The 11,797-nt window shown below is 40.7% G+C and overlaps 1 protein-coding gene across 2 annotated transcripts in view; it reads left to right on the forward strand.

The window, feature by feature from the left end:
* Positions 1 to 6,193, forward strand: part of sned1 (sushi, nidogen and EGF-like domains 1) — a 156,785-nt gene extending 150,592 nt beyond the window's left edge. For both annotated transcript variants that reach the window (XM_072255726.1, XM_072255727.1), the window contains exon 29: positions 962 to 6,193. The gene's annotated coding sequence lies outside the window, so the exon portion shown is untranslated. The remainder of the gene's footprint in view (positions 1 to 961) is intronic.
* The last annotated feature ends 5,604 nt before the right edge of the window (positions 6,194 to 11,797 follow it).

An 11,797-nucleotide genomic window follows, 5' to 3' on the forward strand; every position in this document is an offset into this window, starting at 1 on the left:
ACAGCTTCAGCACCACTTTCCCTTCGGATATACAACCAACACCCCTCAATCATTTGAGGTTATTTTGATTTCTTCATCGATGTTTGGATACTTATTACTTGTTATAGTGTCATATCATCATGGAATCAAATGGCAAGGAAACGAAATCCATGGCAACCATCAACTAGTCATATTCCCCACAATCCATCAATTCCAGCCATGTTCTACCATTTTACCAGAGTCAGTTTGCAGTGAGCAATGAACTTGCCAATATGTTTGACATGTAGGAAAAACCTAGCACACTGGGAAATAGGAGAATATGCAAACTTTACACCGACAGCACTGGAAGTTAGGTTTAAATTTGTGTTGCTTTAATGCAACAGCTCTGCTACTTGTACTACTGTGTCACCCTGTTGAGTGTAAGTAATCCCCTTTGTGTCTATGTTGTATCCACAAAAAACACTCTTTTCTGCCATGGAGTGCTTTGAAGACTCTCAAATGATTCTCTCATACAACCTTGGGTAAAGCACAATATAGCACATATACACTGAAAGCTGTTTCCTTTCTTGCCTCTAACCTCTGACCTTTCTCTTCTCATCAGTGTCCTTCATATATTTTCTGTATCAATTTTGTGGTGTACTTTCCCCTTTTTGCTATAGTTGTAGGTACTCTTAACCTACATTGGATTTAAACACAAAACTAGTCATATTGTCTGTAATTCATACTAATTCTTTCTCATTATCCTCCACACTCTTTTCATTCACCCCTGATCTTGTGGAGATGTAACTCATAATTCACAAAGTGTTCATTATCAATTCACTCTACTTTTCCTTTTCTAAACTTTTCATTCATAGTGCATTGGTCTGGTGATCCTTGCACCTAATGCTATTGCTTCTCCTTGAAAGATGTTAGGGAGATAGGGAGATTCTTGAAGTGAGAGTCATTGCCGTCATTCACAGTGAGATATTTTTTCTCATTTTAGGATCTACTAGCTGATGTGTGGAAGGAGAACACAAGTCCGAAGACATCGGAAGGATGGTGCTAGTTAATCCACCACAAGTTAACGCATTGTAAAGACGGGGCCACCCATTGGAGAGTCAGCCAAGATGTCTTAGTGTTGCTTTGTTCATTTTGAGGGAGTCAAAGTCCAAAAAGCTAGGACAGTTGAAATCTGATCAACACATAATTTACTGAAGAAGAATGCGTGTGTGGAAGGAAGGGAGGCGAGAGCAGACGCACACAACTCTTACATGTCCTTCTGTTCAAGCAGAGAGGGGTGAATGATTGAGTGAATTAATGCTTGTAGTACAAGGGTGCCCATGAGTATGAATGTGCCTGTGTATAAACAACTGTCTGTCTGCAGTGTATAAATTCTTCAAGCTGGGAAACAAGATTGCCGGGAATTTGAATTGCATTGTCCTGATGATAGCATTGTGCAGACTTCAATCAGATAAATGTGGCTCCAACATATTGTGTAGAGTACAGAGTCCCCTAGACTGCCTGAAAGCGTGCTTAAACCCTGCCTCTCATGCTATACCATTGTGGCTTTTCCATTTGTGTTACGCTTGTGCTAGTTAGTAATTAAAATATTACAACATTTCTTTGGCATGCACTTATCACTTATTTACTGACATCAGGGTTGAGAGTGCCTATACTGACATCATCAAAGATTCACAGGATCTGGTAAAGCCAACTCTTAGACCCTTCTCCCTTAGAAGGTACTACTAAGGGGAAACCTGTGTACCATGGTCCTATGCCTGACAGCACAACATGTATCAAAGTTGTGTTTTATTCTATTGGATAAAGACTTCACTGTTGAGCCGTAGCTGTTAACATCATAGGAACTGTCCACTTGGTCCTCTGTAGTTCTATTGTCTCTGTCAAGGCAATGCAGAAGTAACTCACTGCATACCTGTCTCTTCACGTTAACCCCTTATTATTGCTCGTTCCTTTTTCAGACTCTCCCTAGGCCAATATATTCCATACTCTCAAATGTTTTCTGCATAAAAAAGTTTCATGACTTCCCTCCTCCTTCAATGAAGTAACAACATTAAGTTGATCTCTTGATAGGGACTCCACACTCGAACAATGTGTTTCCACACTCACTGCCAGACCCATTCAGTACATTGAAAGCTTCAATCAAACCTCATCTGAAAGAATAAACTTGTTCCTGTTCATATGAGCTAGGTTAGAACAATTGAAAGTTTCTAACCTGTCCAGTACCACATGAAAAGGGGAGGCCTTCTTGGAGCAAGAGCTGCAGTATTGACATTTTTAATGGCAGTTCATCCTTGCCAGCACGTATGATCAATCCTTGAAATGTGACATTATTACAGCAAACATATCATCAGGCTTTCTATCATTGGAATTTCTTTATTTACTTAATAGATTCTAGAGACATTAATTCTCATTAGATTGCGGAGGTGATTGGGTAAATGTGTGCAGTCTTCTTTCAGTTGGAAATAGTGAAATTATCTCTTTGCTATTGATTCCTCCATTAAAGATAACAGAGTAGATCTCTGAGTTTAACAGCATGAAACATTATGATCAAATATTTCTCCAAATTTCACTGGACCATTGCTTCCTGGGCCATTGGAGTCCAGTGTGATTTGAAGCAAACAGGTTATTTTGTAGAAATGAGGGAAAAGATTTTCAACTTGGTGTCCAATTTTTATAGGAACTACAAATTTCATTCCTGTTAGTTTCAAATAATTTTGACTTTATAGTATTTTGATATTGATGAATTCTGTAGCAAGATGGTATGTGTGCTTTTACCTCCAATCTTTTCTCATTTTCACCTTCCTTTCCTTCCACCAACACATCCAACATGCATACCTAGTATTCATTAAAGCACTGTGTCACAGTTTTGAATCATTTCATTTAAACATAACGATAATAAAATTAATTGGCGCATCTATATTTGGAACTGCTTGGCTCCATAAGATGAATTTTGCCAATATTAATCTAACGAAAAGTGAGCTGGATTTCCTTAAATGGGAATTCCACAATTGTCAGCTTACTTCCAAATCTGTTAGAGGAATGGTTGTTGTGAGACTGGCGTAAATTGAATCTGCTTGAAATTAAATGAGACTCCTCCAAAAATAAGTTTTGGTCAGAAATTTCTGGAAAATGCTGGAGTGGCCACAGAAAATACATTTCTGCCAATCATGAAAAATCAGTAAATTTAGGGTGAAATAAGGAATTGACCCAGAAAGGAGCTGAGGCCTGGGCCAGATCAGCCATGGCTATAGCGAATGGTGGGGCAGGTTTGAGTGGCCTGGTGACCTATTCCTGCTCCTTGTGTCCTTGTGTGCCAGCTAACTTGAATGGATACATCACCACTTGTTGTCTTGACTTTGCAAGAGCATTTGACACAGGGCTGCCTGCTCTAAGCATTTACCAGACGGAATGGGAAGGTGCAAAGAACGAGAAGAAGATTCAGTGGTTTTGCAATGTGACTTGTGAAGCAGTGTTGCTGAAACAGATCCAATCAGATGCACAGACAGGTGGCTATAATGCAAGTTCAAAAAAACTGCTGGACACGCTAACAATGGGAAGGGAGTTAGGACTGCACAAAGAATCAATTCAGACAATTTTCACAAGGCACTCTTGAAAAACTTGCCTCATGGATTTGTAAGAACCTGAGAGAAGGTCCTTCTTGTATCTATCAAGCCATACAGCATGTAGATCATTCCTTCAGCCCATTGACTCTATGGCAACCATCAACCAGTCATTTTACATTAATCCTACCCTAACCTACTTTATCACAAACAAGAGAAAATCTGCAGATGCTCAAAATCCAAGCACTAGCCCCCTTTATTCTATCTACATTCCCACCAAGTCATCGAAAACTTTGCCACATACCTACATTATATGGAGAATTTACACTGGTCAATTAACACACAAACCTCCGCAGCTTTGAAATGTGGGAGGAAATTCGAGCACCTGTAACAAACTCACATGGTCACAGAGAAAACGTGCAAACTCCAAACAGAGAGCACAAGAATTCAGGACCAAGCGCAGCTCCCTGAAGTCTACCAGCTGTACGACTGAGCTGCTGTATCTTTGAAGAAACTATTGCAATGTACAACCACTTCATTGGAAGCTGCTGCAAACCCTTAACCGAGGAACGAAGAAGGACCAGGTTCCATTGCTTCCATGGAAACACACACTGTGTCTGGCTACAGAAGTGAAGTGAAGTAATATCACCGTCTACTATACATGAAGGTGACCCATCACAATTCAATTACTACCATTAAACAAACTATCGTCAGTATATGTTGACCAACATGGGTGTCAGTTGCTCTTCCTGTCACTGTCATTTTGCAGTACTGTTTTAGGTATTAGATCTTCAGTCTTCTTTCTCAGGGCATCACATACGCAGCAAGCCCAGAGATACAGTGATCAAGACTTTGCCAGCAGCCTGCTCAGAAAGCAGAGTATCCCCGCTTCTAATCAGTTAAACCTTGTACTGATGTGAAGCAGGAGCAGCCAATATCCTTGACTCTTCAACTGAACCTCGGAGTTGCTGGATTGAAGAATAGGTTTGACTAATTTCATTAGACATGCGCACAAGCTGTAGTTTGTTATTCTTTGTTACTCTCTGAGGAAAGATTTTAGGCTGGATATATTCATAAATAGCACTTGTGATTATACTTTTCCTGGTTTGGAGAAGTATTTCTTTGTGTGTATGTGACAAGAGGAAGATGGAGGAAGTAAACATTAGTTACCTACAAGCCATAAGTGCACGATGTCAGGATTCGGCAGAACTATGTGCCATTCACTGCACGCTATGTAGAACTGGTAGTCTGGATGGTCAATTCTGCATCATCCTGCATTGACTTATTCTTTGATGTTTCTCCCCACCGTTCAGTGAGCTCTCTTCTCATCATTTGCTTTGTGTGCATCCAGAAAGTGTCCGTCAACTTTTCAACAATTAGAATCTTCACAGATTATTCTTCACAAACACGTGAAGGTCTGCAGATGCTGGAAGTCGAAAGTGATACAGACAAAATGGTGGAGGAACTCAGCAGGCAAGGCAGCATCTATGGAAATGAGTAGACAGTGAACGTTTCAGGCTAAGACCCTTCACCAGGTCCTGACAAGAGGAAGATGGAGGAATTAAACATTACTTACCTACAAACCATAAGTGCACAATGTCAGGATTTCACATAAGTATGTGCCATTCACTGCAAGCTATGTAGTACTGGTAGTCTGGATGGTCACTCTTTTCCTGGCCTGCTGAGTTCCTCCAGTATTTTGTCTGTGTTGCTACAGATTATTTTTATCTTGTCTTCATTTCAAGATCTGGATTTAAATATTTGGCAAAATTAATTACAGCTGAATTTTCTCTCCTCCCCTTCCCCTAGTTTGAGACTTTAGCGTGTGTATTTATCATCATTGACAGGCCATATCCAGCAAGGTCTGGGAGGTGTATGGACATGAGTGCAGGGTTTAATGCTGCATTTTTGGTGTGAATGTCAGTTAAAGTGCTGAAGTTGACTACAAAGCTAGGGTTATTTTATCTCCACATGAAACATTTAGAAAACATGAGTAAGCTAATTTTGTTACATGATTTACTTTGTGAACAGTGTAATCCATTGCTTGTGTCAACAAAATCTATCTGAGCTTGTTTTGGGTAATGTTGGCACTATCTTAGCGCTCTTCCCAGTTTTGCAGTGTCTAGACTATTTAATGGTCAGCCCCATTAATGGCCATACCATGAGTTGTATAAACAGATCCTAACAGGCTGGTCTCTAGATTGGTCCTGGATGACAAGGAACCTCCAACAGTTCAATATTGGATCCACCATCTATTGTCCTGCCTATCCCCAGGTTCCAAGTAGTTCAACACTGTAGCCCATGTACTAACATTCTCCCAGTAATCCAAACCAATCTTGTCTGGAGATCTTGGACTATGGGTTGGACCCATACTGCACAAGCACATTTATTCTCTTAGTTGTAAATTATTTCTAGCCTCTGTTTACAATTTTAAGTGGCCTGATTTCATACTCCTGGTGAAACTTGTCTTTCCCTTTGGAAATCAGTTCCATCACTCAGTCCTCACCCTCTTGTCATTATGTGGAGAAAATGCATCATTATTTTTTGTTGCTACCATTTCTTTTTTTTTAATCTGTGAAGTGCCTTTCTTTGTTCAATATTAAATATTGTGGTTGTTGCATTGTAGTTCAGCTGTACTGAATAGTTTAACTGAAAATAAAGCCATTGTGTGATTAACCAAATAGGAATGTAACGCTTTTTTTAGTTTTTATTAATTTTACATTACTGGAGGAATTATGTTTAACTAATTTATGCTAATCCAAGGGAATGGAACTTATACATTAATTACAGTGTTACAGCTCTGGTTAAACACAAAGTAAATCTTCTTCCACTCTGCTGTATCAGACTCTCATTGGTCAGGTGTAGAACAGAGACACAAGAGACTGCAGATACCGATGAAGAGGCAGACTGCAGATTCAATCTAGATCATCATGTACCATTTTCCTCCATAGATACTGCCTCGCCCGCTGAGTTCTTCCAGTGTTTTGTGTGTTGCTTCAGGTACTGAACAGGATCATAGAGCATAGAACATTTGAGCACAATACAGACCCTTTGGCCCACAATGTTGCGTTGACCTTTAAACCTACCCTAAGATCAATCTAATCCTTCCCTCACACATAGACCACTATTTTTTCTATCATCCGTATGTATATCTAAGAATCTCTGAAATGTCCCTAATGTATCTGCCTCTATCACCAACTCTGGCAGTCTGTTCCATGCACCACACTCCCTATGTAAAAATACTTACTTCTGACATCCACCCCCATACTTCCCTTCAATCACCTTAAAATTGTGCCCTCTTGTAGTAGCCATTTCCACCCTGGGAAAAAGTCATTGGCTCTCAGCTTGATCAATGCCTCATATCGTATTATAGACCACTATCCAGTCACCTCTCATCATCCTTCTCTCCAAAGTGAAAAGCCCTAGGTTGCTAAGCCTATCTTCTGAAGACATGCTTTTCCAATCCAGTTAGCATCCTGGTACATCTCCTCGGCACCCTCTCTAAAACTTTCATATCCTTCCTATAATGAGGCAACGGGAACTAAACACCAAGTATTCCAAGTGTGGTCTTACTAGGGTTTTAGAGAGCTGCAACATTACCTCACAGCTCCTGAACTCAATCACCCACACAGAGGCCAACATACCAAAAGCCTTGTTAACCACCCTACCAACTTGCGCGGCAACTTTGAGTGATCTATGGCTGTGCACACCAATGTCTTTCTGTTCCTCCACACTGCAAAGAATCTTGCCTTTTAACCTTGTACTCTACCTTAAAGTTTGACCTTCCAAAGTGTATCACTTAACTCTTTTCCTGATTGAATTGAATTTGCCACTTCTCAGCCCAATTCAGCATCCTATCTATATCCCATTGTAACCTACAACAACATTCTACACTATTCACAACATTGCTAATCTTCATGTCATCTACAAATTTACTAACCCATCCCTGCACTTCCTCGTCCGTGTCAGCTGTAAAAGTCACAAGGAGCAGGGGTCCCAGAAGAGATCCCTGCAGAACAGCACCACTCACCGACCTAAAGACAGAATACGCTCTGTACCACCCTCGACTTTTGTGAGCTAGCCAGTTCCAAATCTATGCTCCCAAGTTTCCATGGATACCATGCCTCATGACTGACTGGATGAGCCTTCAATTGGGAACCTTATCAAAAGCCTTACTAAAATTCATGTACACCACATCCACCACTCGACCTTCATCAATATGTTTTGTCACTTCCTCAAATAATTCATTCAGGCTCCTGAGACATGATCTGCCCCTCACAAAGCCATATTGACCATTCCTAATAAGGCTATGTTTCTCCAAGTGCTGTGTAATGCCCTACTGTTATGCTGTAGATATTTAATTTTAACAGCTTCTGCAAAAGCAATGTGTCCTGCTAGTAGAATGTTTGGGTTCAGCTAAAGATAAGAGGCCATGATGTTCAACTTAGGAATGTTGTGTCAGCCAAACAGGATGGTGAAATTGAGAGAAGGTTCTGGAAAGAGCTGAGAAGAGTGGGATTTATGATGGACAGTGTGGTTCATGGATCTTTTTAGCGGGAGCTGCGGAGAGGATAGAAGAGAAGCTGGCTGAGAATGCTTTGGGAAGGGGCATTCCTGTTGCACAAAATGCTTTGTATAGATGAATGGCTCCATGGAGGAAGGGCCAATACTCACAAAAAAGAGCCTGTTCATTCAGGAGAACTTTCAAGCAAAGTTTGGAATGTGGTGCGTGCTTTCAGCTTTATGTGCACATTCGAAATGGGTGAACTGTAATGGGCCCTTTTAATTTTTCTTTTTCCTACAAACTGTTCCATAAAGCTGAAATTTGTAAATATACTTTCTTTATAATTCGTTGCAGTGTACAATTTGTTATTTCTTGCCAACCGACAATTGTGTACAGGCAGTATTACAGCATTAGCTTAAACTGAGGTTTCTTTAATCAGAGCATAACAAGGTTCTTGTTTGGCTGAATCCCAAATCATACTGACCCTGGATGCATTTTGTTTGTGAAAGGTAGCCTTCTCACCACTGTGTCCCATGGATGTTAGTGAGCTGGCTAATGAGCCAAGTTTGCACATGAGCCCGGTGAGGGTGTTACACTTGTAAATCTTGTCTCTCTGAGAATCCCCTCCATTAGCTTGCTCACCACTAATGTAAGACTCACACATCTATAATTCCCAGGATCATCTTGATTAAAAGAACGTTTGCTATATTCCAATCCTTTGATAATACTCCCGTGGCTGGCGAGAACACAAAGATTATCAATGCCCCAGCAAGATCTTCCATTGCTTCCAATAGTAACTTCAGTTATATTCCATGTAGCCCCGGGACTAATCTATTCTAATGTATTTCTAAGGCTCCAACATCTTTCTTAACCTCAACATGTTCCAGCACATTAGCCTGTTAACAGTATTCAACTCTTGGTTATAATTCACTTGAGTAAAAATGTTGAGTGTCCCAAAATGCTCCTGCATTCATTATCTTTATTCAGAACTCATTTTACACCAACTTCTGATAAGACTGGATTGACAAATATATTGCTTGTTGTTAACTTCAGTATTTTAGTGTGTACACTTGTCAGAAAAAAGCACCTGAACCCTGATATATATGCTGACCCTTCTGGTCTCGCAATTTTGTATAATATTTTAGCATTTAGATTTTGAATTAAATTCTGCAAAGCTAAGTTAGTTCTGAATCGATCTGTGGATTTGCACTAATCTAATGACAGTTTCTGCTGAGTGTCCGTTGAACACCTGTTGCATTTTTCTATCCACAGTGTTAACCTTGTCTTAAGCTAAGATGTTTGGAAACAAAACTCTAAATAGTAAACCTGATTCAGCACTACATGAGCCATGCAGAGGTACCCTACAACTATGACACTGAACAGCAATATCCCTCTGTAAAAAGCTGCTTGAAATGAGTATCAATCCTCTCCTGCGTCTCAGTTCAAAGCAAGAGAAGTCGTGTTTACAAGCCCCCTCTTCTGGATGCCGTCGTCAATGCAGCTATTGGAAAAGGTAAAGAGCACATAGAACCTCTAAAGCAGGGGTTCCCAATCTATTTTTATGCCTTAAACCCAACCATTAACTGAAAGGGCCCATGGACCCCAGGTTGGAAAGCCCTGCTCTAAGATTCAATGTTTACTGAGCCTTTTTCTGCCACCTCTGCTTTGCCTGGAGAGTGTATGAGCCAATCAGCATCTGGGAAATTCTGAAGGGATTGAGGGCACATGGGTTGGTAAAAATGTATTAAATCAATGTACTGATGTCAACAACTTATTATAACTCTCTGTCCATTAATATGGTTACAGGACTTGGTAACAAGCAGAAAGGATTAATTCATCACAGCAAGAAACTAAAGAAATTCTTAGAGAACAAAAGAAAATATTGAAATTAGGGGCATTAAATAAGTTAACAAAATCTTTTTTTTACTTATACAAAAAATCTTCTTCTCAGGCAGTCCAACAAGGATTGAGGTTAACTTACTGCCAGTTTGATTCTATGTGGCTTCGGGTATCTGTTGAGGCCCCGAACAGTCCTTCAAGATGACATGGCACTTCACCTGTGAGTCTGTTGGGTTCATCTACAGTATCCAATGCTCCTAGTGCGGCCTCTTGTATATCGGTGAGACCTGATGTAGATTGGGAGACAACTTCACCAAGCACCTAAGCTCCATCCGCCACAAGAAGCGGGATCTCCTAAAGGCCACCCAATTCCTCTTCTCGTTCCCATTCCAACATGTCAGTCCATTGCCTCCTCTTCTGTCGCAATGAGGCCACGCTCAGGTTGGAGGAACAATACTTTATATTCTATCTGGGTAGTGTTCAACCTGATGGCATGAACATCGATTTATCGAACTGCCAGTAACACCTCCCCCGCTCCCCACCCTTCACAATTCCCCATTCCTATTTCCCTCTCTTGCCTTACCTCTTTACCTGCCCAACACCTCCCTCTGGTGCTCCTCCCCCTCTCTTTCTTCCGTGGCCTTCTGTCCTCTCCTATCAGATTCCCCTTCTCCAGCCCTGTATCTCTTTCATCAATCAACTTCCCTGCTCTTTGCTTCACCCCTCCCAGTTTCACCTCTCACCTTGTGTTTCTTCCTCCCATTCCCCCACCTTCTAACTCTGTCTCCTCATCTTTTTTTCTCCAATCCTGATGAAGGGTCTCAGCCCAAAACGTCGACTGTACTCTTTTCCATAGATGCTGCCTGCACTGCTGAGTTCCTCCAGCATTTTGTGTGTGTTGCTTGGATCTCTTGTTTGTGAAATAGAAATGGCTGGCTTTTAAAGTCACATTCCAGTGCAGTCTCTTCAGGAATGGATCAGAGATTTTCTATTGTAGGTTCAATGGCTGTGCATAACCATATATTCACTCAGTCCACCAGCACCAAAGAGATGTCCAGTCTTCATTGCCATTGCTTATGTGGACGTAATCAATGGCTTCATAGGTCACTTCCATATCTAAAGTAGTTCTATGAGATTGTGCACTTATTAGCTAGCTCTCTGGAACCTTGTCTACACTGATCTAACAGACTAAGCTGCAAGCTACTGCCTTTTTGTTCGTAATTTCAAAATGTCTGAAAATAGGTTTTTCCTGTTATTATGTTTCACAGTCCTTTGAGTGCAACTGCTCAGTGGCTCTGTTAAATTCAGCTCTGATTGCTAAAGATTTCTTATCCAAACATTGGTCAAAATCCATCCAGCCATTCACATTATTCATCTGCTTGCTCTAATACTGGATCCATTTATGTCATCTTTATTTTCTCCGCTATAGAATCATAGAATTTTAGAATCATAGAACAGTTGTTATAAGACTATGAAATGGTCCTCTTGTACAGCAAGATGAACTCTTGACCTCACAATCCATTATGTCTGGCCCTTGCGCCTTAATGTCTACCTGCACCGCACTTCCTCTATAACTGTAACACTACACTCACTGGCTACTTAATTAAGAATACTTGTGCACCTGCTCATTAATGCAAGTATCTAATCAGTCAATCACCCGGCAGTAACTCAATACATAAAAGCATGTTGATGTGGTCAAGATATCAAGTTGCTGTTCAGACCAAACATCAGAATAGGAACGAAATATAATCTTAGTGGCATTGACCGTGGTGCCAGATGGGGTGGTTTGAGTATCTCAGAAATTGCTGATCACCTAATCAATTTTCTCTACAGCTTTCGGAGAATGATGCAAAAAAAAACAAAAAAAACATCCAGTGAGTGGCAGTTCTGTGGGCAAAAACGCCTTATGAATGAG

The sequence above is a fragment of the Mobula birostris genome, chromosome 4 (genome assembly GCF_030028105.1).
Source record: "Mobula birostris isolate sMobBir1 chromosome 4, sMobBir1.hap1, whole genome shotgun sequence".
NCBI lineage: Eukaryota > Metazoa > Chordata > Chondrichthyes > Myliobatiformes > Myliobatidae > Mobula > Mobula birostris.